The sequence below is a fragment of the Stenella coeruleoalba genome, assembly GCF_951394435.1.
Source record: "Stenella coeruleoalba genome assembly, chromosome: X".
Taxonomy (NCBI): domain Eukaryota; kingdom Metazoa; phylum Chordata; class Mammalia; order Artiodactyla; family Delphinidae; genus Stenella; species Stenella coeruleoalba.
The window spans coordinates 2294114-2315997 of record NC_137152.1 but is presented as its reverse complement, the minus strand read 5'-3'; positions in this window follow the sequence as shown (position 1 = coordinate 2315997).

The following is a 21884-nucleotide window of genomic DNA, read 5'->3' as shown; positions in this document are numbered from 1 at the left end:
CAGAAAATAACACGACGTTGTAAATCAACTGGACTTCAATAAAATTTTTTTAAAAAAAGAAAAGGAAATTAAGACCCAGAGTAAAAAAAAAAAAAAAAATCTGTGTCTAACTGCAGACCTCAGGGCTTTAACGTCTATGCTTCCCCCTGTTGTAAGAAGTGGGTTAAAAAATACCATCCTCTCTTTCAGCCCTTAAACCTTAGACACCCTCAGTCGGGTAACTTTGGGACCTTCCCTAGAGCCATTTAATGTGCTCTAACTTTAGACACGTCCATGCTGTGTATCTCAGTGGTGTTTCAGTGTTTCTTTGAAAGCCGATGGCCACGTTCGTCTGCTCTAGTAAAAGGGAGGGTCTTCCGGATAATAATTTTCCTTGCCGCATTTTTTTTTTTCAGTGTGCACGCAAAGGCTGTGACTCTGTCTCAAACATTCCTGGTTTGAACTGTAAGGGAGAAAAATGTGTTCTTAGTTTCACGAATGCTTGGGAGGTAACACCGCACAGAAAGTCTGCTCTTTGCCCCTCATGTTAGCCCTGGCGATGACTCTTGGTCAGACTGTCAGAACTCAATGCATTTGGTTACTAGGTAAGATGTGATTCTCTGTAGACGAGGCAGGGGGGTAAGATAAACCAGGTTGTCAGCATGCTGAAACTAACCATGACATTTCATCATGTGTGCTTTGATTCCTGGTTGGGTCTGATGGCTGGTCATGGGGTACATAGGTGTCTACGGGACCAGTTCCCTTTAAGAACATTGGACTCCAAGACTCAAGTGAGCTTTGCTCCGCAACAGCATCTTGAATACGTCCCTGAAGTTTGCAAATGGAGAGAAACCCAGGGCACATTACTGTTGTCAGAGAGCAAAGAGAAGAAACTCTGCACTTGACCTCTGTAGTCTTTACCAAAGTAGATCTTTTCCTTGCTGTTTCTACGTTTCCTCGGCTTTCATAAGTCTTAGCTGCACTCGTAACATCATGCAGACTGTGAGTCCTTTCCAGCCAGTCCCCAAGCTAGCGGGTGTTGGGGAGACTCTGGAGAGGATGCTTGGTACATTTTTACTGTGTCTATGTATTTCTTTGTTTTGTTTTGGCCATCTAGTTTGGTTTCAGGAGGAGAACATTTCTTCAGCTGTGGGTCTCTAGTGCCTGTCCTAAAAATTTCCTGGATTAGTTGTTAGACTTTGCATCTCTTTACCCATATTTCCGTGATTTATGCTTCTTCCATGGCCAGAGAAAAAGAGAAGGAGGTGTAGGAGGCAAAATCATGGGAGAAAAATGAAGAAGAGCTGGAATGAAATAGATACTACAATGGCAGAAAAGTAGCAGATGTCAGAGTTAACTGACTCATACAATTAACCAAAGTGGAGTTTAATCTAAATTCTCTCCAAACTTTGGAGAAGGCCATAGTTTTCTCCCTGCTATTGTGTACATTTGTTTTAAACTGTGATTTCCATAACTGAAAAGATTCACTAGTTTTTCCTCTTTATCTTTTTAATTAGTTATCTATTTTATACATATTTGTCTATATATGTCAATCCCAATCACCCAATTCATCCAATTCATCCCACCCCCTCACCATCACCCCCCCACCCCGGCCGTGCTTTCCCCCCTTGGTGTCCATACATTTGTTCTCTACGTCTGTGTTTCTCTTTCTGCCTTGCAAACCGGTTCATCTGTACCATATTTCTAGATTCCACAAATAGGCCTTAATATACAATATTTGTTTTTCTTTCTGACTTCACTCCGTATGACAGTCTCTAGGTCCATCCAGGTCTCTACAAATGACCCAATTTCATTCCTTTTTTATGGCTGAGTAATATTCCGTTGTATATATGTACCGCATCCCTTTATCCATTCATCTGTCAATGGGCATTTAGGTTGGACAATAGGACAATAGCCATGTCCTGGCTATTGTAAATAGTGCTACAATGAACATTGCGGTACATGACTCTTTGTGAATTATGGTTTTCTCAGGGTATATGCCCAGTAGTGGGATTGCTGGGTCATATCGTAGTTCTATTTTTAGTGGGGCTCAGAACCTTCCCTCCAGTGGGTGGACTTCTGTGGTATAAGTGTTCTCCAGTGTGTGAGTCACCCACCCAGCAGTTACGGGATTTGATTTTATTGTGATTGCGCCCCTCCTACCGGAGGATTCTCCTTTGTCTTTGGATGTGGGGTATCTTTTTGGTGAGTTCCAGTGTCTTCCTGTCGATGATTGTTCAGCAGTTAGTGGTGATTCTGGGGCTCTCGCAAGAGGGAGTGAGAGCACGTCCTTCTACTCCACCATCTTCAACCAATCTTTCTGTCCTCTTTATTTTTTTTTTTTTCAAACTCATTCCCTGGAGATTTTTAGTTTGCCCAGCAAGTTCATCTACATTTCCCAGAGGAAAGTAGAGCTTTAATTAAGCTTACAAGAGCCTGCAGTCCTATAAAAACTAAATAATTAAACGATCTTCAGCAGAGGAAGCAGCAAGGATGCAATTTTATGAACACGCACCTGTCCATCTTATAGGACCAACATAAGGTGTGCCATTTCTACAGGAAGTAGGTTTAACTGGGAACGGAAGAGGAAAACTAGGAACTACAAGATAATGGCCATCACTAATTGGCAGGTCTTTTAAAGTAAATCTCTTTTATCAGTTGATCACGTTAATCACCCGTTAAAGTTGTCTGGGGCGGACGCTACACAACTCTGAAGGAAAGAAACACAGACTCAGCATCCCAACCTTTCCTTTGCTGTGACCTCCAACTGCCTCTGCTCTGCCTATGCCCGAATCTCTCCAGAGAGGCGCACGGTTTCCTAACCTCCAGCTGACTTTGAACATGTGACTTGTGTCCTCCTCTTTCTGAGGAGGTCTCGTGATTTTAGCGTGAAACGGTCCCTCAGTTTGACCTCTTCCTGCACAAACACATGCTAACTTGTTCCCACCAAAGCACTCCCAGGCATTCACGGTTATTATTCAGAACTCTTTTCAGAAACTCTGAAATATATATGCGGTTTCACAAAGTCTCTCTGGGGTCTTCCAACATATGTAGTGGACGTATGAATACCACCTCTGACTTTAGAAAACAGAATTCAGTAACCTGTGTCTTCAGTAAGGATTTTCATGACTAGAATCAGGAATGTAAGTGCAAGAGGCAGGTCACTTGGCACCAAGCCAACTACATCTGTATTTGCAGGTATCCATCACCTTAGCCACGTGCAGCCCATTCGGATCCTTCGTCTCTGGCACATTTAGTTACTGTCTACCCTTCCCCTAGGATTGACGAGCTGGCCGTCTCCTTCATTCCTGACACAGACACCCAGAAGTAATTATTTGGGAGATGCCTGTCCCAGGATTCGGAATTTTAAGGACTATGTACCTCAATTCCATAATACCCTATACAGGTTGTGAATGCACTGTGGTAGGTTGCCTGTGAAAACGTGTTTTAGAAAAGCAAAAGGATACCTGCACCCCTGTGTTCGTTGCAGCACTATTTACAGTAACTAGGACATGGAAACAACCTAAATGTCCAATGACAGATGAAGGGATAAAGAAGATGTGGTACACATATACAATGGAATATTACTCAGCCATAAAAAGGAACGAAATAGTGTCATTTGCGGAGACGTGGATGGACCTAGAGACTGTTATACAGAGTGAAGTAAGTCAGAAAGAGAAAAACAAATATCATATAATATTGCTTATATGTGGAACCTAGAAAAATGGTACAGATGAACTTATTTGCAAAGCAGAAATAGAGTCACAGATGTAGAGAGAGAACAAACTTATGGTTACTGAGGAGGAAAGGGGGGATGGGACGAGTTGGGAGATTGGGATTTGACATATATACACTACTATGTATAAAATAGATAACTAATGAGAACCTACTGTAGAGCACGGGGAACTCTACTCAGTGCTCTGTGGTGACCTACATGGGAAGGAAATCCAAAAAACGGGATATATGTATACATATAGCTGATACACTTTGCTGTACAGCAGAAACTAACACACCATTGTAAAGCAACTCCAATAAAATTTTTTTAAAAACTAAAAGAGCCGTCAATCAACAACAAAAAGTACTGTATTGCCTGTCACATAAGTACTCAATAAATAATTGCTATCGCTATTTTAAACATTGAACAATCCAGCAGTAATATGTACATTTATAATCTTGGGCAACCATCACCACTGTCTAATTCCAGAACATTTTCATGACCCTAAAGGACACCCCATCCCAATTAGGAGTCATTCCCTATTCCTACCTTCCCCCCAGCCCCTGGCAACCATTCATCTGCCTTCTGTTTCTATAGATTGAACTATTTATATAGGTGACATCATATAATATGTGACCTTTTGTGTCTGACATTTCCCTTAGCATCATGTTTTCAGGGATTCTTCCATGTTAGAGCAGGTATCTGTTCTTCACTCCTTTTACGGCTGAACAATATTCCATTGTGTGGATACAGCACAATTTGTTTCTCCATTAATCCATTGGTGAACATCTGTATTGCTTCCACCTTTTTTTTCTTTTTTCTTTGTTCTTTCTGGCATGTGTGGTTTTTTAATTTTTACTGGAGCATAGTTGATTTCCAATGTTGTGTTAGTTTCAGGTGTACAGCAAAGTGAATCAGTGATACGTATGCATATATCTATTCTTTTTTTAGATTGTTTTCCCATATAGGCCATTACAGATTATTGAGTACAATTCCCTGGGCTATATAGTAGGTTCTTTTTCGTTGTCTGTTTTATCTATATGTAGTGGGGTGTATATATCAATCTCACTCCCCCAGTGTATCCCTCCCCCCGTTTTTTTCTATTGTGAATAGTACTTCTACGAATATTTGTGTACAAGAATTTGCCTGAGCGCTCGCTACATACTGATCAGGCAGGTGAATAATATCAATTCATTAGAACGACATTTCCAACAGTGTGTTCATCAAAATATTACACTGGTAAGCTTTCTCCATTGTTAGACACTACTTTTCTTAAATTTAATTTGAAATATGTTCACACTATATCCTCTTCTTGGGGATTTTTTGCGTGTGTGTGTGTGGTACGCGGGCCTCTCACTGATGTGGCCTCTCCCGTTGCGGAGCACAGGCTCCGGACGCGCAGGCTCAGCGGCCATGGCTCACGGGCCCAGCCGCTCCGCGGCTTTCTCTTTCTCAGAAAGAGAAAAACAAATACTGTATATTAATACGTATATGTGGAATCTAGAAGAATGGTACAGATGAACTTATTTGCAAAGCAGAAATAGAGACACAGACATAGAGAACAAACGTACGGATACCAAGGTGGGGAAGGGAGGGAGGGGGGATGAATTGGGAGATAGGGATTGACATATATACATTACTATGTATAAAATAGATAACTAATGAGAACCGACTGTAAAAAAAAAAATGTTTTTTAATAAAAATTAAAAAGACCCTCGTTACAAATGGTAAGCATTACCCCCTGATTTTATAGCGTGTGTATTAACAAGGATTCCTTATTCTCGTTGGCTGGCTTTATAAGAAAATATTAAGAATGCAACCGAACAAGACAAATAGGATGGGCCCTGCCAGTAGCTTGCGATGTCCTTCAGAGGATGTGACCACCGAACAGACAGACACCTGAGGTAGCCATTCTTCAAGGAAATACATAAGTCCTTGAGTCCAAATGGGAAAGAATTGGGGGGCCTGGATATCAAGCAGGACAGGAAGGTGTGCTTAACTGGAATGTGGTTTGGGTCATATGGAGTCCATGAATTAGTCCAAGGACCTTTCTAGAGTATTTAAAAAACACAATATATCCAGCAAGAGAGCAAGCCAAAAAGATCTAGGTAGAGTGGAATAAGCAATTTAGACTCCGTGGAACTGTCGGGAGAATCTTAGGTCTCTTCTGAAAACTGTGGGGTGAATAATGGGGCACCCAGACGTTCCGTCTTGGTAGGCCCTTCTTAGATATGATGTGACACAAACGACAAGGGCTTTCTGCTCACGGAATTCATTCAGTAGCTTTTGATGTTGAGACGTCTCAGACCAGCAATGGGGCTTCTTCCCGCCTTCCTCGTACACAAAAGCAACGCCAAACTCCCCTTGAACAAAGTTATCTTTTGGTAAATCCTATTCTCCTTGAGGCCGTGTTCAATTTCTTACCTAATTTGGAATCAGGAATATCCCCAACACCTCATTCTGCAGTTCTGGGGTTAAGCCTTCAACCTAGGGATTTTGAAGGGGCATAAGGAGCCTGTAACAATTTCTCATCACAAACGCAAGAACGTATGTACATACCATCGTGGGCGTTCGCTATGGCAGAAGTGGCCAAGTTGGAAAGAGAAGTGTATAACTCAGTAACCAACAGATTGAAGTTTCTCTGTTTCTAGTCGCAGAAGAAGAAACGATAAGGAATCCAACCTCATGCATCTTCTAAAGGTCCACACATCGTCTCAAATCATCTCACCTCAGCTGTTGTGGCACTAAGGTCTGCACCTGGAATTTATATGTTCCAACTTTGCAGAAGATACTAACATGCTTTCAGTACCAGAACAATAAGATCTGGTCCAAAACAATATTCTCTTTGGAACCATCCTCCTGCCATCTACCTGAAGTTTTCAGTTTTGAAAATTTTGCCGAAAAGGTATTATACAGAGCCATTTTTCATAGAAATATTTCCATAATCTCCTTTTAATTTGCCTAAAATCTAAACAGTCCTCCAGTGTCTGTACACGTGTCATGTTCTAAAGTATCTTATTTTTTGTTCGTATACTGTGTTTCTGAGAAACTTTCCCGTCTAATAAAATTGAGACACACACACAAAACACAAAGAATCAAAACCACTTAGTACACAAGGCATCCACTGATCACACAAAGAGCTTCGCCTGAAATGTCTTGGTGGTACCTGTAGCTTTAATAACTGCCACGAGCAATCATGTCATTATTCCTGCAGAGAGTTGCACTTCAAACGCTGAAGACGTTCAGAAACACTTAAAATGTTAAATCTTCACGGTAATTTTCCAACGCGCAAGTAAAAGGCCCATTTTTGGCACATGTGTGGGACATGTTCCCGCCACCTCACGCAGGCTGCAGGTGGTTACAACCCTCTGAGTTCTTCCCAGTAAGCGGCTGAATCGTTCTCCATGTATCCCGACAAACCCCTTGAGCTTCTCAGTCATCTCAGATCTTTCCTGACCTTTCAATTGAGCATTTCCACACCTGGCTTCTTTTATTTTTACGTGGTCCACAGTCTAGGAAACCGGCATTCAAAAGTATATTGTAGACAGTCCCCCTACGTTCCATGGTAGAGCTAAGATGACTCCAATCCCTTCCCTGGGCCAGTGGGATGCTGCCTCGATCTGGTCTTGAATTGTCCTTTCGGGGGATAAAAAAAAATGTCCCGGAACCAAATCACCACGTTGATCCACGGCAGCCTGAAACTTGTGAGAAAACGAAACAAAAGACAATAAAACCACCACACAAAACGCCGTCTACCCACCATCGCCGGGACACCCATGCTTGTCCCTGGAGAACAAACACTTCTCCAGTCCCTGGATGCGTATATAGTATATACAGAGCTGAGTGGCTGCTCTGTGAACCAATCAGAAACGAACTCCAATTCCGATATATTCTGCTTCTGTCTCTGACTAGATGTAGGCTCTAGGGAGGGTGTTTTTAAAAAATTTTTATTGGGGTAGAGTTGATTTACAATGTTGTGTTACTTTGAGGAATACAGCAAAGTGAGTCCGTTATACATATACATATATCCACTCTTTTTCAGATTCTTTCCCCATATGGGTCATTACAGAGTATTGAGTAGAGTTCCCTGTGCTACACAGTAGGTCCTTATTAGTTATCTGTTTTATATATAGTAGTGTATATGTGTCAATAGCCATCTTCCAGTTTATCCCTCTACCCCTTACCCCCCGGTAACCATAAATTTCTTTTATGGAAAATTTTTTCATCTCTTGATTAACCAGTTTTCCTATCAGGTAGAAATAATGTCGGGACTTGTAGTACCATTAATAAGAGTACAGAACATTTATCACCACCCTGTCTTCGATGGTGTTTCTGCAACTATCATTACATTTTAGGGCGATCTCAGCCAGTTGAAATACAGGATAGAATTTTTAAATTGTAAAGGAGTTAAAGAGTGCAGATGAACGTCTTGAATTAGCCAGCCCAGTGCCTCCTCATAATATTTGTTTAGGAAATCTGACGCCGGCCAGTCGAGGCTGACAGGAACAATTAAGTAAATATAGAAGTCGAATTTACCTGAGGCTTAAAGGGGACAAGAGATCAAAGACACCACGCTAATCTCCATTCTTTTGAAGCCAGGCTCAAACAACCTGTTGAAGGAACAATAATTAAGTCTGAAAAGAGCACAGGACTGCTTTGTCTGCTGCAAAGACAACGTTCCCCTTCCCACTGGGTGAGCAGGGTCACATTTCTGCACCTGGTGCACAGGTTCAAACAATAAATAAAAAAGAAACCCGTCTCGCCGAGCCATGAGAAGAGGTCGTTCTTCAGATGGGAGGGGAACGAACGTCTGTCTTCTATATCGTAGTTGGAATCAGTTTGCAGAAATAGCATCCCAGTTTCCTGGGAAGCTCTGTAAGGGAGGAAAGAGAAAGGATGCAATTGTGTAGGTGGAGGTCAGATCTCTCTTTACAGGGCAAAGAGCACATCTGGTTACCTTGATCACATGCCACGGACTCAGCGCAGCACCTGTTGCCTTGAAAGTTCATAAACGTGCCACAGGACACAGGGGTGGGCATGGACCGGAGGGAGAGGGCAGGATGCTCAGACATCAGACAGAGGGGTATAGAGAGGGAGCAAGGGGCCATTGACCACTGCATGCTGCTCCCAACATCTCACCTCTGGAAACTCACCTGCAGTGGCAGTAGCTGCCTTGGAGCATATCTACCCCCGTAGGCTGAATCAGCCCCCACTAAGGAGTCGTGTGTCCGCAGCGCTAGCTGATAGTGCACAGCTATGTCAGGCAGGCCCCCATCCTGCAATTAGCCGGGTATCAGGCAGTGGGTGAGGATGGAGGCCACCTGGGACGCTCACTCCTCTCCTACACACCTTGAGGATGCCCTTGCTGCTTCCTGTGGCCGCAGAAGACAGGTAATACACCAAGAGGACACCTTGCTCTGTCTCTGAGTTTCAGAACCAGGGAAACAGAACGGACTCTGCCTGACTCCCCATCACTCCTTGTAAAAGTCCTAGCAAGGGGGACTTCCCTGGCTGTCTGGTGGTTGAGACTTCGCCATCCAATGCCAGGGGGTGCGGGTTCGATCCCTGGTGGCGGAGCTAAGATCCCGGCCAAAAAAAAAAACAGAACATAAAACAGAAGCAATATTGTAACAAATTCAATAGAGACGTTAAAAAAAAATGGTCCACATCAAAAAAAAAAATCTTAAAATAAAAAGTCATGCCAAGGACTACCCTGGCAGTTAAGTGGTTGAGACTCCATGCTTCCAATGCAGAGGCCGCGGGTTTGATCCCTGGCCAGGGAACTAAAATCCCACCTGCCTCGCGTAGAGGCCAAAACTTAAAAAAAAAAGTCATAGCGAGGCAAAAACACAGAGGCAACACAAATAAACAAATGTGTCAATAAATACGTGAAAAGACACACAGCCTTCTTTAATAATGAAAAGGAATTAAACCTAAGCCAGGATTTACCATTTTTACCACTCTGGCAAAAAAAAAAAAAAAAATTGAAAGAGACTAACGGGCTTTTTTGGCAAGGAGCTGGAGAAATGAGGAGTCTGATACCGTTGGCTTCATATGTTTTTAATGGAAATTTGGTGGTATCTGTTACAGGCTACCATGCCTAAGCTCTGACCCAGCAATTCAGCTTCTAAGACTCACTCTGCAAAATCAGGAGAGTAAGTGTTAGGTCATAACATATAGACAAGGTAAGGTGGTAACACGTATGATGCCTGACACACAGGGAAACCCAGTAAGTGTCTGTCCTTTTTTTTCCCTTTTGCCCTTTTCTCTCAATCTCTGTGATTCTTATTTCATTAGGGTCAAGCTGAGGAGTGTGACTTCCCCAGAGGGTCCATCAAATACTGCAGGGTCCAGGGAGGCCATGAACGCCTAGGGTATATAAATACCTCTTGTTCCGTTGTGGGATGTCTGGTTGACACTCATACCCATACGTGCAGAAAAGATGATCAAATACACAGCATCGGGCTTCCCTGGTGGCGCAGTGGTTGAGAGTCTGCCTGCCGATGCTAGGGGACGCAGGTTAGTGCCCCGGTCCGGGAAGATCCCACATGCCGAGGAGCGGCTGGGCCCATGAGCCATGGCCGCTGAGCCTGCGCGTCCGGAGCCTGTGCTCCGCAACGGGAGAGGCCACAGCAGTGAGAGGCCTGCGTACCGCAAAGAAAAAAAAAATACACAGCGTCGCATGGCACACGTTTGGTGTATCCACATCCTTCCCAAGTTCACGTATTCATCTCTCTTTCATCTTTCTTATTTATTTAATTCTTCTTCCTAGGCCCTACCCCCCAAATTACCTGCTTTGAAAAGAGGTCTGAGAATCATTGACTTTTTTATTTTTATTTTATTTCTTTGGCCGCAGCATGCGGCATGCGGGATCTTAGTTCCGGGACCAGGGATCGAACCTGTGCCCCCTACAGTGGAAGCGCAGAATCTTAACCACTGGACCTCCAGGGAAGTCCCTGAGATTCATTGGCTTTAAGATTTCCTCTCTTTAGAGCTATCCATTTCTCTGGGACTTTTATATATATATATTTAATAAAGCAAATCTTATTTTTAATCAATAATTAAATAAATAAAATAGAATTTTCATTTAATTTTGTAATTAAGCAAAGCTGCTATAGATGTTAAGACTCGAGCCTCTATATTTGAAAGGTAGCCAATTTTTGGTACCATCCTTTGGAAAGGTACAATTAATTTATTTATCCAACTTTTTCATGGTTTGGAGACCTTGACGCTGAAAGAAAGAATATTCCCTGATATTCATGCTTTCTCCATCCTGTAAAACAATAATGACTCACTGACCTTTCTAAGCAGCTACCTTTTGATTGCTCTAATATATTTGAAAGAGGCAGTTCTGTGGCAAACAACAGGCTCCCTGTAACAGCTGACCTCCAGGACGGTTTTTGAATGTCTTGGTCTCATGTTGGGAATAAATGAAACGTCCAGGCAGGCTGATGAAAAGGTCAGAAAAGTACATCATAGGGACTTCCCTGGCGGTCCGGTGGTTAGGACTCTGCACTTCCACTGCAGGGGGGCGTGGGTTCAATCCCTGGTTGGGGAACTAAGATCCCACATGCCATGTGGCAGAAAAAAAAGAAAAAAAAAGAACATCATGATAGGACAAATGTCAAGGGTCTGTAGCCTTTCTTTGAGATATTTAATGAAATTTGGTTTTGTTTTTAAATTATTTATTTATTTATTTTTGGCTGCGTTGGGTCTTCATTACAGTGCATGGGCTTCTCATTGCGGTGGCTTCTCTTGTTGCAGAGCACGGGCTCTAGGCGCGCGGGCTTCAGCAGTTGTGGTGCTCTGGCTCAGTAGTTGTGGCTCACAGGCTCAGTAGTTGTGGTGCGGGGGCTCAGTAGTTGTGGCTCGTGGGGTCTAGAACGCAGTCTCAGTAGTTGTGGCGCATGGGCTTAGTGGCTCTGTGGCATGTGGGATCTTCCCGGACCAGGGCTCGAACCCATGCCCCCTGCACTGGCAGGTGGATTCTTAACCACTGCGCCCCCAGGGAAGCCTTCTCTGAGATCTTTAGAAGAACTTGACTTCATATTTATGCTTCCAAACTGCCCAACTTATTGTGGAGAATATTAACATGTCAGCCTGAAGTTGCTCCTTTCAATAAACCTGCGTCTTCTGCAGGAGTGCCAAGGTCTGGGGCTGGAAGCCCACGGCCAGTCTGCCAATGGGGCAGACAGCAATTGGGGACTGCAATTAGGCATGGCACTGGGGCAGATTCCTCCTTCAGATCCTGTTATTCAGGGACACTGGTGATGTGATCATGAGGAAGTGGGTGCCTGGGAAATGGGAGGAGAAATTCACCCAGACAGATGCACCGTGTTCTCACTCTGGGAACCAGGCATCGAAACAGCTGAACACGGACTGTATTCATCCCCTGGGGCAGCTGCAGCAAAAGCGCCATGAAATGAGTGGCTAAAAACAACAGGCATCCGTCCTCCCCCATCCTGGAGACCAGACGCCTGAGGTCAAGGTGTCCCAGGGCCGCGGTCCCTCCAGAGGCTCCAGGGGAGGGTCCGTCCCGCCTCTTCCAGCTTCTGGGGGCTCCAGGCGTCCCTGGGCTTGTGGCCGCATCCCTCCCGTCTCTGCCTCTCTCTTCTCGGGGCTTCTCCTCTGTGTCTGGGTCTCTCCTCTTCTGTCTCTTAGAAGGACCCTGTCATTGGATTTAGTGTCACCCTCATCCAGGAGGCCCTCATCTCAGACCCTTCACTTCATCTCATCTGCAAACACCCTTTGTCCAAATAAGCTCCCTTTCCCAGGTTGCAGGATGTGAATCTCTCTGGGAGTGCTATCATTCAACGCACTCTGTGGACCAAGGGGACCTAGATTTCTAGAACTTTCTCTGTCTTTAACTTCCTCTGTGGTCTTGGGCTCACCACGCTACGCTTCATCTTCTCTAAACTATGAGGCTCAACCTAACCAACGTACACTGTTTTTTCCAGCTCCCAGATTTAGTTTATTTTCTGTCTTCCCATGACCTTCATAGTGTTTATGATTGGAGTGACCATCTGAAAAAATGGTGACTGAGAGTCATTTATTACAGATCTAACCAGGCGCTGTTAGATGTCACAGCTATTCCGGTGGTAATGCATAGACACAGGACTGTTCATCCACACAAGTTCATCTAATTTAAAAGAGATACCAGTTATTTCAAGGCAATAACTTTGGATTCCTGGAAAGATAAATTAATCCATAATACAGGGAGAGCTTTGGGTCCACCTACGCGTTGACTTCTGCTGTGTGAAACCTCTGTTCCAGTTCATCCATCTGTATAAGGGAGCCAACTCTCTCAGGTTCTTCATAGAATTTTCTAAGGAACAAGATGGAAGGTTCTTGGTAAAGCAAAGTATTGTCTGCACGTATGTGTAACGTGTACACGTTTGCGTTTGGGACGCTAATTTTATGCAGCCGCTAGAATGGCTGGGGCAGGGGCTCGGGGGTTCAGGTTGAACATGATTTCTGTGCGTGTCTGTGAGAGTGTCTCCTGATATGATTAGCGTTTGAGCTAACAGACTGAGTAAGCAGGTGGCCCTCCCTAACGTGGGTGGGCCTCGTCTAATCAGTTGAGGGCCCGAATCGAACCAAAAGCGGAGGTGGGGAGAATTCACCCATCGTTTTCTGTATCACTGTTGAGCTGAGACATCTTATCCCGTCTTCTCCTGACCTCACGCTGGGATTTACACCTTCAGGTGCCCTAGTTCTCATGGCTTTGGATTCAGATTGAATTACACTTTGCTTTCTTGGGTCTCCAGCTTATAGAGGGTAGACTGTGGAACTTCTCAGCCTCCAGAACTGCATAAGGCAATTCCTCATACTAAATCTCTCCCTCTCTCTCTCCCCACCCAACTCATGTATGTATCCTTACTATTATAAATAATGTCCTATAGTGTACTTTTCAATCAACACATCACATACTCGTAACCCTTCCTATTATAAATCCTTGCTATTATATATATATACACATATATGTATACACTTACTATTATATTGTCCTAGAGTATACTTTTCAATCAACACATCCCATACTCATAAACCTTATGTCCACAGCTATCCTACATTGGGGGCATTTACAGTTCCCCCTAAAGTTCCTCGCTTTATGCTCAAGTCCACCCTGGCACACACCTTCTCTAACAACTTGATGGTGGGCACCTTTGTGCTTCATTTTCCTCTGTGTGTCCTGCACGGCGTTCCCGTTTTCACTCTACCCTGTGCCGGGACATATTTTCTAGTCTTTCCCTCAGATCTCTGCTGCAAACCTCAGACCACATCAGCCTCTTCCTGCTTCAGATTCTTATAATACTTTTATCTGCACCATTAAATTGGCACGTAAATACATTTTGAGTTGCTCAGTAATTTAAGCAAATCGTGTGTGTATCCTCTACACGTTTTGAAGGGAAGAATCAAAATCTTGTTCTGTCAGAGTACTGAGGCTACAGTGAAACTCAATATGGAACTTGGAGATCTAACCCAATGGCAATTAGGTCTGAAAAATAATCAATAAAATGGCAAACCGCCCTGATATTTCAAGTTTAACCCTCTGTCATTCTGTTTCATGCATGCTTTGTGACTCAATTGGAAATATTCCCATGGGAAATTAACTTAGCCTGTTTATTATGAAATTTCAGACTTGGAAAACCCATAGTTATATTTTTCATGCTATTAAATGTCTGTAATCAAAGTTCTGCCTGTTTACATAAATAAGCTATTCCTTACAATTACAAAAGGATCTACTTCATTCTTCTATTACCATCCCTATTTCTTCCATGATAAATTATATTTTCAAAATTCTTACATCCCTCATCACATATGCTTGATTATTTTTTTTAAAGTTAGAGAGTAGAGCTTCCCAAATCTTATGCAATTAACCCAGCATCTAACAGAATATCCTACTGGAGATGGAAGCATAAACGTTTTATTCAAATCACTAAGTGTTATTTTCTGTAACAACCTTTCAACTGGAAAGGAAACTAAAAATGTCCTATACAAACTCATCGTCCTGAAATTTAGATTCAACATCCAAGAAACTTTCAGGTGATTCATCCTCAAAGAAATGATATTCAAACATATCTTATTCATTCAACATCTGTTGAATCCTTAAAATGAGTGAGACATGAGATTCTTTTAAATTATGGGAAGCAGCTGAAAGGGTACCTGATAATCTCAGCTGTAGGGCTTAACTTCTCATTAGAATAGGTATTCAGAAATCAGAACAAAGATTTTTGGGTGGATCATTATTCCAGAATTATCATTTAAAATGAAGCAAAAATTACAGGTAGGATCATATAGAGAGAAGGAAAGGAGACAGGTAAAATTAGTTGTCAAAATCTAATAATATCTACCTTAAAAAGTGTGCTATACAGCTATAGATTTGAGAATAGTCTGGTAGATTGTTAGATATCTACCTGAGTGGAAAAATGATAAAGGATGGGCTATTTATATTAAATTAACTGAACTACAATGATGTGATATTCTTTTTTAAATTTATTTTATTGAAGCATAGTTGATTTGCAGTGTTGTGTTAATTTCTGCTCTACAGCAAAGTGACTCAGTTATACATACATACACATTCTTTTTCATATTCTTTTCCATTATGGTTTATCACAGGATATTGAATATAGTTCCCTAAGCAGTAGGACCTTGTTGTTTATCCATCCGATATGTAACAGTTTGTATCTGCTAATCCCAAACTCCCAATCCATCCCTCCCCCAAATCCTTCCCCCTTGGCAAGCACAAGTCTGTTCTCTATGTCTGTGATCTGTTTCTGTTTCATAAATAAGTTCATTTGTATCATTTTTTTTAATTCCACATATAAGTGATATATGATATTTGTCTTTCTCTGAGTTACTTTGTATGATCATCTCTAGGTCCATCCATGTTACTGCAAATGGCATTATTTCCTTCTTTTTTATGGCTGGGTATATGCCATTCTATATATGTACCACATCTCCTTTAACCAAGCAATGTGCTTTTCTCATTCAGTTATACGTGATTATCTGGAAGATTTGCCATAAAATTGCTCCCTTGCCCCGTGGTTCAAGTTACACTGAAGTATGTGGTTGAGTACCGATTGTGTTCTCAGGGAGACCTTATAATATGCTCTCCACACCAGATGCCTTAGGAGTGACAGGAAGGACGGTTCGTAGTTAGCACAGAGCAGAGATTCATCTAGGACAGTTTGCAGCCCAGTCGTTGGTGACGCACTGGCTGGACAAGGTTGAAGAGTGAATGAGGCGGAAGGTACCTGCATCAGGGACCGTGTGAGACCCGATGTAGACGTGTGAATCTGAAGGGGACCAGAGAATCACAAAGCCTTACTGCACCTTCATCACAAAGAGATGGTCAAGCCCAGGATGTGACTGTTTCCTTCCAGCTCAAAGCATCCAGGCTTAGGGCTGAACTTTGGAAAACTTCGGGGTCCGTGGGTTTCACCTAAAGCACTGAAGTCCTGTGTTTTCTTCATGTCTTATTGCAAGTATATATTTTTATGTTGTACACATGCTGCATATCTTGATTTCCGTTATTCAGTTATTTGGTTATCGAAGGAAATGTCCTTGTTATGCCGACGGTTATGAAATATTTAGGATTTTATTTAGAATATGAAGTATTTAGGAGTAAAGGAACATAACTCTTCAATGGACACGGTGGTTCAGAAGAAGAAGTTGTGTGTATGCGTGTGTGTGTGTGTATGTATGTGTGTGTGTGTGTGTACATGCAAAGAGAGGAAGGGGGACTATAAAACAATTAGGACAAAATGTAGATAATTGCTAAATATGTATAGAAGCATATACGATTCCCCTGTTCTGTTCTTGCAATTCTTATAATAAGTTTCAAAGTAAATGCAGATCAACAGTGATAAGCACAACAGAAAAACTCACAGACTACTTTGTACAAGGCAACAAATGTACATTTCAGAACATTTTATTTGTTGGGAATGCCCATGTTGGTGGGGTGACTTGACGTCTAGGAACAATTGTATACTCCAAAAATCTAAAATTCTCTGAGCATCCTTCACCCAATAAGCCAACCAGTGGTTTAATATTTACCCCTAGTGGTGTCTTCACCTTTCAACTTTCAGGAAGAATTTTTAGAGAAGCACAGAGGTTTAAGTCTCCAGAATATTTAGGGTTAAGTGAACACAAACTCTGGCTCTTAAAAATTGGCCATACGCATCTGGGTAATTCAGAATTTTAAAAAGGGGACAGGCGTATGTCAAGAGCTCTATTAAACTGGCTGTTCACAATAAATGTTGTTCTACTAAAGAGAGAAGTTCCATTATATTTTTATCGCAACCATTTAAACAGAAATCATTTTAAATAGAAATGTCTAATTTCCCCAAGGTTCAGTTTTCTAATTTTTTTTTGTCCCCATGTGAAATAGCCTTCTGCTGCCTTTTTTCCCTCTTTCAGTTCTATGAGGAGAGCTACCTTTTTAATCCAGGTAGAGTTACAGTACCTACATAATGAGCTTTTAGCTTTTACCATACACCAAATAATACAGCCTGTGGCCAAATCCCTTTTTTCCAAATGGAGTTAATTTTTTTTAAAGCAGTCAGAAAGAATTTCCAGAGAAAATTTCAAAGAGCGCTTTAGGGCATTAGAAAGTAAAATTCTGAAACCAGTTCCTACGTTCAGAAGAGACTAGGCATTTTTAATACAACAGATCGTGCTGTCTTATTTCTTGCAATGTCCGGGTTGCCTTTGAAAAAAAAAAGAAAGAAAACGCTTTTGATATTGAAGTGTGTAAATTCCGGTAAAGGGAGTACGCGTGGCCACATTTTTGCTGTTTAGAGACCACGATTTTGTACAGGGCTTCAGCCGCTAGAAAAAGTCAGATGTTTTGCCCTTTCTCACCTATAAAGCTTTAGAAATTAGCCTTTCTGGTCATTTCCCAATATATCTGTCCAAGTTGTCACTGACAAGAAGTCCATCAGACTTTGAAATTTGACCCCGGGTCCTGGAATAACAGGACAAACCCAAGCATAATATTAATAACCAGACAGAAGCTCCGTACGAGACGGAAAGTCTCCACAAGTCTTTCCTTCTCAATGTCCTGGCATCACCTGGAGACAGAAGGTCTTTGAGGCTGACGTCTGGGCTCGGGCTTACTTTTTCTTTCTAATTCTCCAGGAGCTCTTGTAGAAGAACCCCGTGGAGCCCACACATATATTTTTTTCAACCTGGATGTAAAATTCAGGCAATTTGAATTGAGCAAATGTGAGGTACCGTTTATATACCCAGAACTATGGAAGGCGGGGGGGGGGGGGGGTCCAAAAGTTAGAATCTGAGTCACGCGGGGATGGTGGCTCTGTGGCAGGTCTCCTTCAACCCCTGAAGCCAAGTACGGATGTGGGTTGTTACCTTGGAGCACCCGTGGAGGCTGTTCTGCGTATTAAAGATAAAACACGGTATCCTAAATGGGAACGTGCTGGATTCCTCAGCAGGGACAGATCCAGGGCCAAATCCACAATTAGGAAAGGGCTAAAAGCCACCACCAATTCTAGGCAGTATTAGACCAGTAAGAGACACAGAACTTGTTTTTTTTTTTTTTTTTTTCGGTCCGCGGGCCTCTCACTGTTGTGGCCTCTCCCGTTGCAGAGCACAGGCTCCGGACGCGCAGGTGCAGCGGCCATGGCTCACGGGCCCAGCCGCTCCGCGGCATGTGGGATCTTCCCGGAGCGGGGCACGAACCCGCGTCCCCTGCATCGGCAGGCGGACTCTCAACCACTGCGCCACCAAGGAAGCCCCAGAACTTGTTTTTAAGAGAGATGGAGTCAAAGATGCTTTTATTTCTTCCGAGGTATGGGAAGATCCAGAAACTCAGTATTTGCAGGCCCTCTAAGGACATGACATTGAATTCAGACTCATCAAGGTTAGCAGTAAAGAAGGAAACACCTGCAAAACCTGACTCATAGTTTGGGAAGGTGAGAAAAAGGAAATTTCTAGGGTTCATTGAGCAAGAAACTACAAGCCAAATGAGAAGACATCATCTTTGTGAGGGAAAAGGTGTGGGAGAGACAGGACAGTCCCTTTACTGGAATTATATAGATAATGAATATGACTCTCTTTTTATTTGCCTGTGGAGACTGTCGGAATATTATTTTCTTGAATTCTCAGCTTTTTAAAAAAAATGGAAATTGAAGCTCCCTCAGAGGTATTAATATTCAACAGTATGAAATACAACATGTGCTGTTTCTCTATTTGCAAAACCTGAATTAAAATTCCTTTTAATATTCTTGGAAGACTAATGAGAAACAGCGTGTAGGGTTTACTGAAAGGGAGGTTTTATGAAGTGCTTCAGAATTTCAGTCCCCATGGAAAATGGAGGCTTCGTACTAGATATTACTCCCTTTTTAATCTGGGGAATCATGCTATCTGCTAGGAAAAGACAAGGGAAGAGAAAGCGGCAGCCGGTACCCTGCCGGGACCCCTGTGAGCATCCTTGTCTTAGCTCCCTTGGAATTAGGGTAAATCCAACCTCCTGGGTCCTAGTCCAAAGGAGCTTTGGAGATTTCAGAGCCTGGAAGCCCAAGCTTCTGGAGAATTCGAGAGAGCGTGTAAAAGCCTCTTTACACGCCGTTTCACCAGTGATTTCATTTTGTGTTGGGGGTGGGAGCTGTTTTCCATGAGTCCTGCAAATGCCGATTGAAACTCGGAAGCATCCAGACTGTGTTGGTTGCGATCCTAGTGGTTTAACCCAGGGGAGTTGGTGTGAGGATCTGAGACCAACACAGGTTGATCGGACAGAGTGCTGAGGGGTGTGGCGGCAGCGAAGCCGTCCTTTCGAAGTGTGTGTTCTGGCCGTTATCCTAAGCTCATCATCTCTTGCCCCTTTGACCCTTCAACCCACTTCCAAAATCAGATTGCCCGGGAGTCCCGGCGGCCCTCCGTGCACGCCGCGCGAGGTCTCCGTGTTAGACCTTCTCCTCCAGGTGTGTTCATTGCTTCAACCTCCCTGGGGCTCAGAGCCCCTTCTAGAAAAGTCACCCGCTGCCAAGCATACCCCCCCTCAGCCAGCCCGAGAGCCCTTGCCAAGTCATGCGCCACCTTGTGGTGGTGAGAAGAGCAACAGCAAAGCGGGTAACCCTTTGCTACATGCTTTGTAACCTACTGCCTTGAAGCAGACCTGTCCCCAGCTCTGTACTCATCACCCGTCAACCTTGGAACACGTCACTGTCTCTTAGAAATGCATCATCCCATCTGGCCTTTGTAACCCCAGACACGTGCTGTCGCGAGGCCCATGTGCAGAGAAGAATGAACACAGCAGGCTGGACACGGCTCTCCTTAGCAAGGCCAGCTTGCAAGGTTGGCTACTGACCAGTGTCTTCATCAGCTCGGGCTGCCTCTGTATTCCACTTGGGTGGGACGAGGTATCGAAACAGCTCTTCTTGAGAAAGCAGATGTGATCACTGACGTGAGGGACACTTGCTTCCCACTGTGAAAGGAGCATCTTCACAGGGTGTAGATGAATAGATGATGGATAGATGTAGATGGATGGATGGATAGATAGATAGATAGATAGGTGATGGATGGATAAGCAGATAGGTGATGGATGGATGGATAGATATAGATGATAGGCAGACAGACAGACAGATGATAGATATAGATGATAGATAGGTGATGGATGGATGGATAGGTAGATGATAGATAGATAGATAGAGGAGAAAGGCAGCTGAGAGAGAGAAAACTCCATCTAGAATTGCGCCATGCATCAGCTGAGGAAATACCGGTTCAAACTATGGCAGGAACATACTTGTCACAAAGCAGCTTATCAACATTTTATCTGTAACCTACCTTTCCTTCCTCTGCTTCTCCTAACCCTATTAACTTGGTGAACCCCATTGGTAATCCATGTCTGTTTTTGAGGGGTAAACCTACCAGACACAAAACCTCACTCTTTTAACTGTGCTGGTGGTACACGTTTAGAATTTATCCTAAATAACCAAGAACTCAGAATACTCTTCCCTCTAAGAGGTGACTCCACTCTGCAAAATAGTAGGTGTTGGGGCTTCCCTGGTGGCGCAGTGGTGAGAGTCCGCCTGCCGATGCAGGGGACACGGGTTCGTGCCCCGGTCCGGGAAGATCCCACATGCCGCGGAGCGGCTGGGCCCGTAAGCCATGGCCGCTGAGCCTGCGCGTCCGGAGCCTGTGCTCCGCAGCGGGAGAGGCCGCAATGGTGAGAGGCCCGCGTACCGCAAAAAAAAAAATAATAGTAGGTGTTTATTCTTTTGAACTGTTCTCTGCTGTGCATCATTGCCGCAAGGGAGCTCAAAGCGATGACACTAGAAGGTCAAGAGAGTTACAAAGGGCAGCACTGCCTTAATAAAGCTTTAAAATGTAACAGGTAGTCACAGATGCCATGTAACAAACATCCTCCAAACAGTTTCGAAGACATTCCTTGCAGCCTTGGAGTCTATTCATCTTACAGTGTTTACATGCGAACCTGCTTCCTAGTGTACTGGGCTCTCCTCCGTTAAAAATTGCAAAGTGACCTATTCCTTAAGTATCAAGCATGTTCTGTCAGTTGCTGCTCTTAGGGGGAAAAAGGAGATTTGCAAAGAATCTCAAGCAGGGGCTAGAAAACATTAGCTCACTCAGGTTCACAGCAGCATTATTCACAGTAGCCAACATGTGGAAGCAACACAAGTGTCCGTGGCTGGATGGGTGGATACACCACATGGGGTCCCTCCACACAGTGGAACATTACTCAGTCCAGAAAAGGAGAGAAGCTCTGACACAGGCTACCATGTGGACGGACCTTGAGCACATGATGCTGAGTGAAATGAACTAGACACAAAAGGACCAACATTGTATGACTCCACTCCTAGGACGTCCCTAGAGGAGTACAGATCCATAGAGATGGAAAGTAGGGTGGTGGGTGCCTTAGGGGGATGGGAAGTGAGTGTTTCCTGAGGACAGAGCTTTGGTTTCGCCAGATGAAGAATTCTGGAGAGGATGGTGGTGTTGGCTGCCCAAGGATGTGAACGTATTTCATACCACTTAAAAGTGGTAAACATAGTCCATTTTACGTGTTGCGTATTTTACCACCAAACAAAGAAAAATGTTTTTAGAAAGGAGAGATTTGCATCCACTCGTGCTTTCAGGCCAACAGTGAGTGACCTTGAACCTTTCACGAATCATTACTCCCCTGATAAAATGCTGAAGTGTGTGCGTCAAA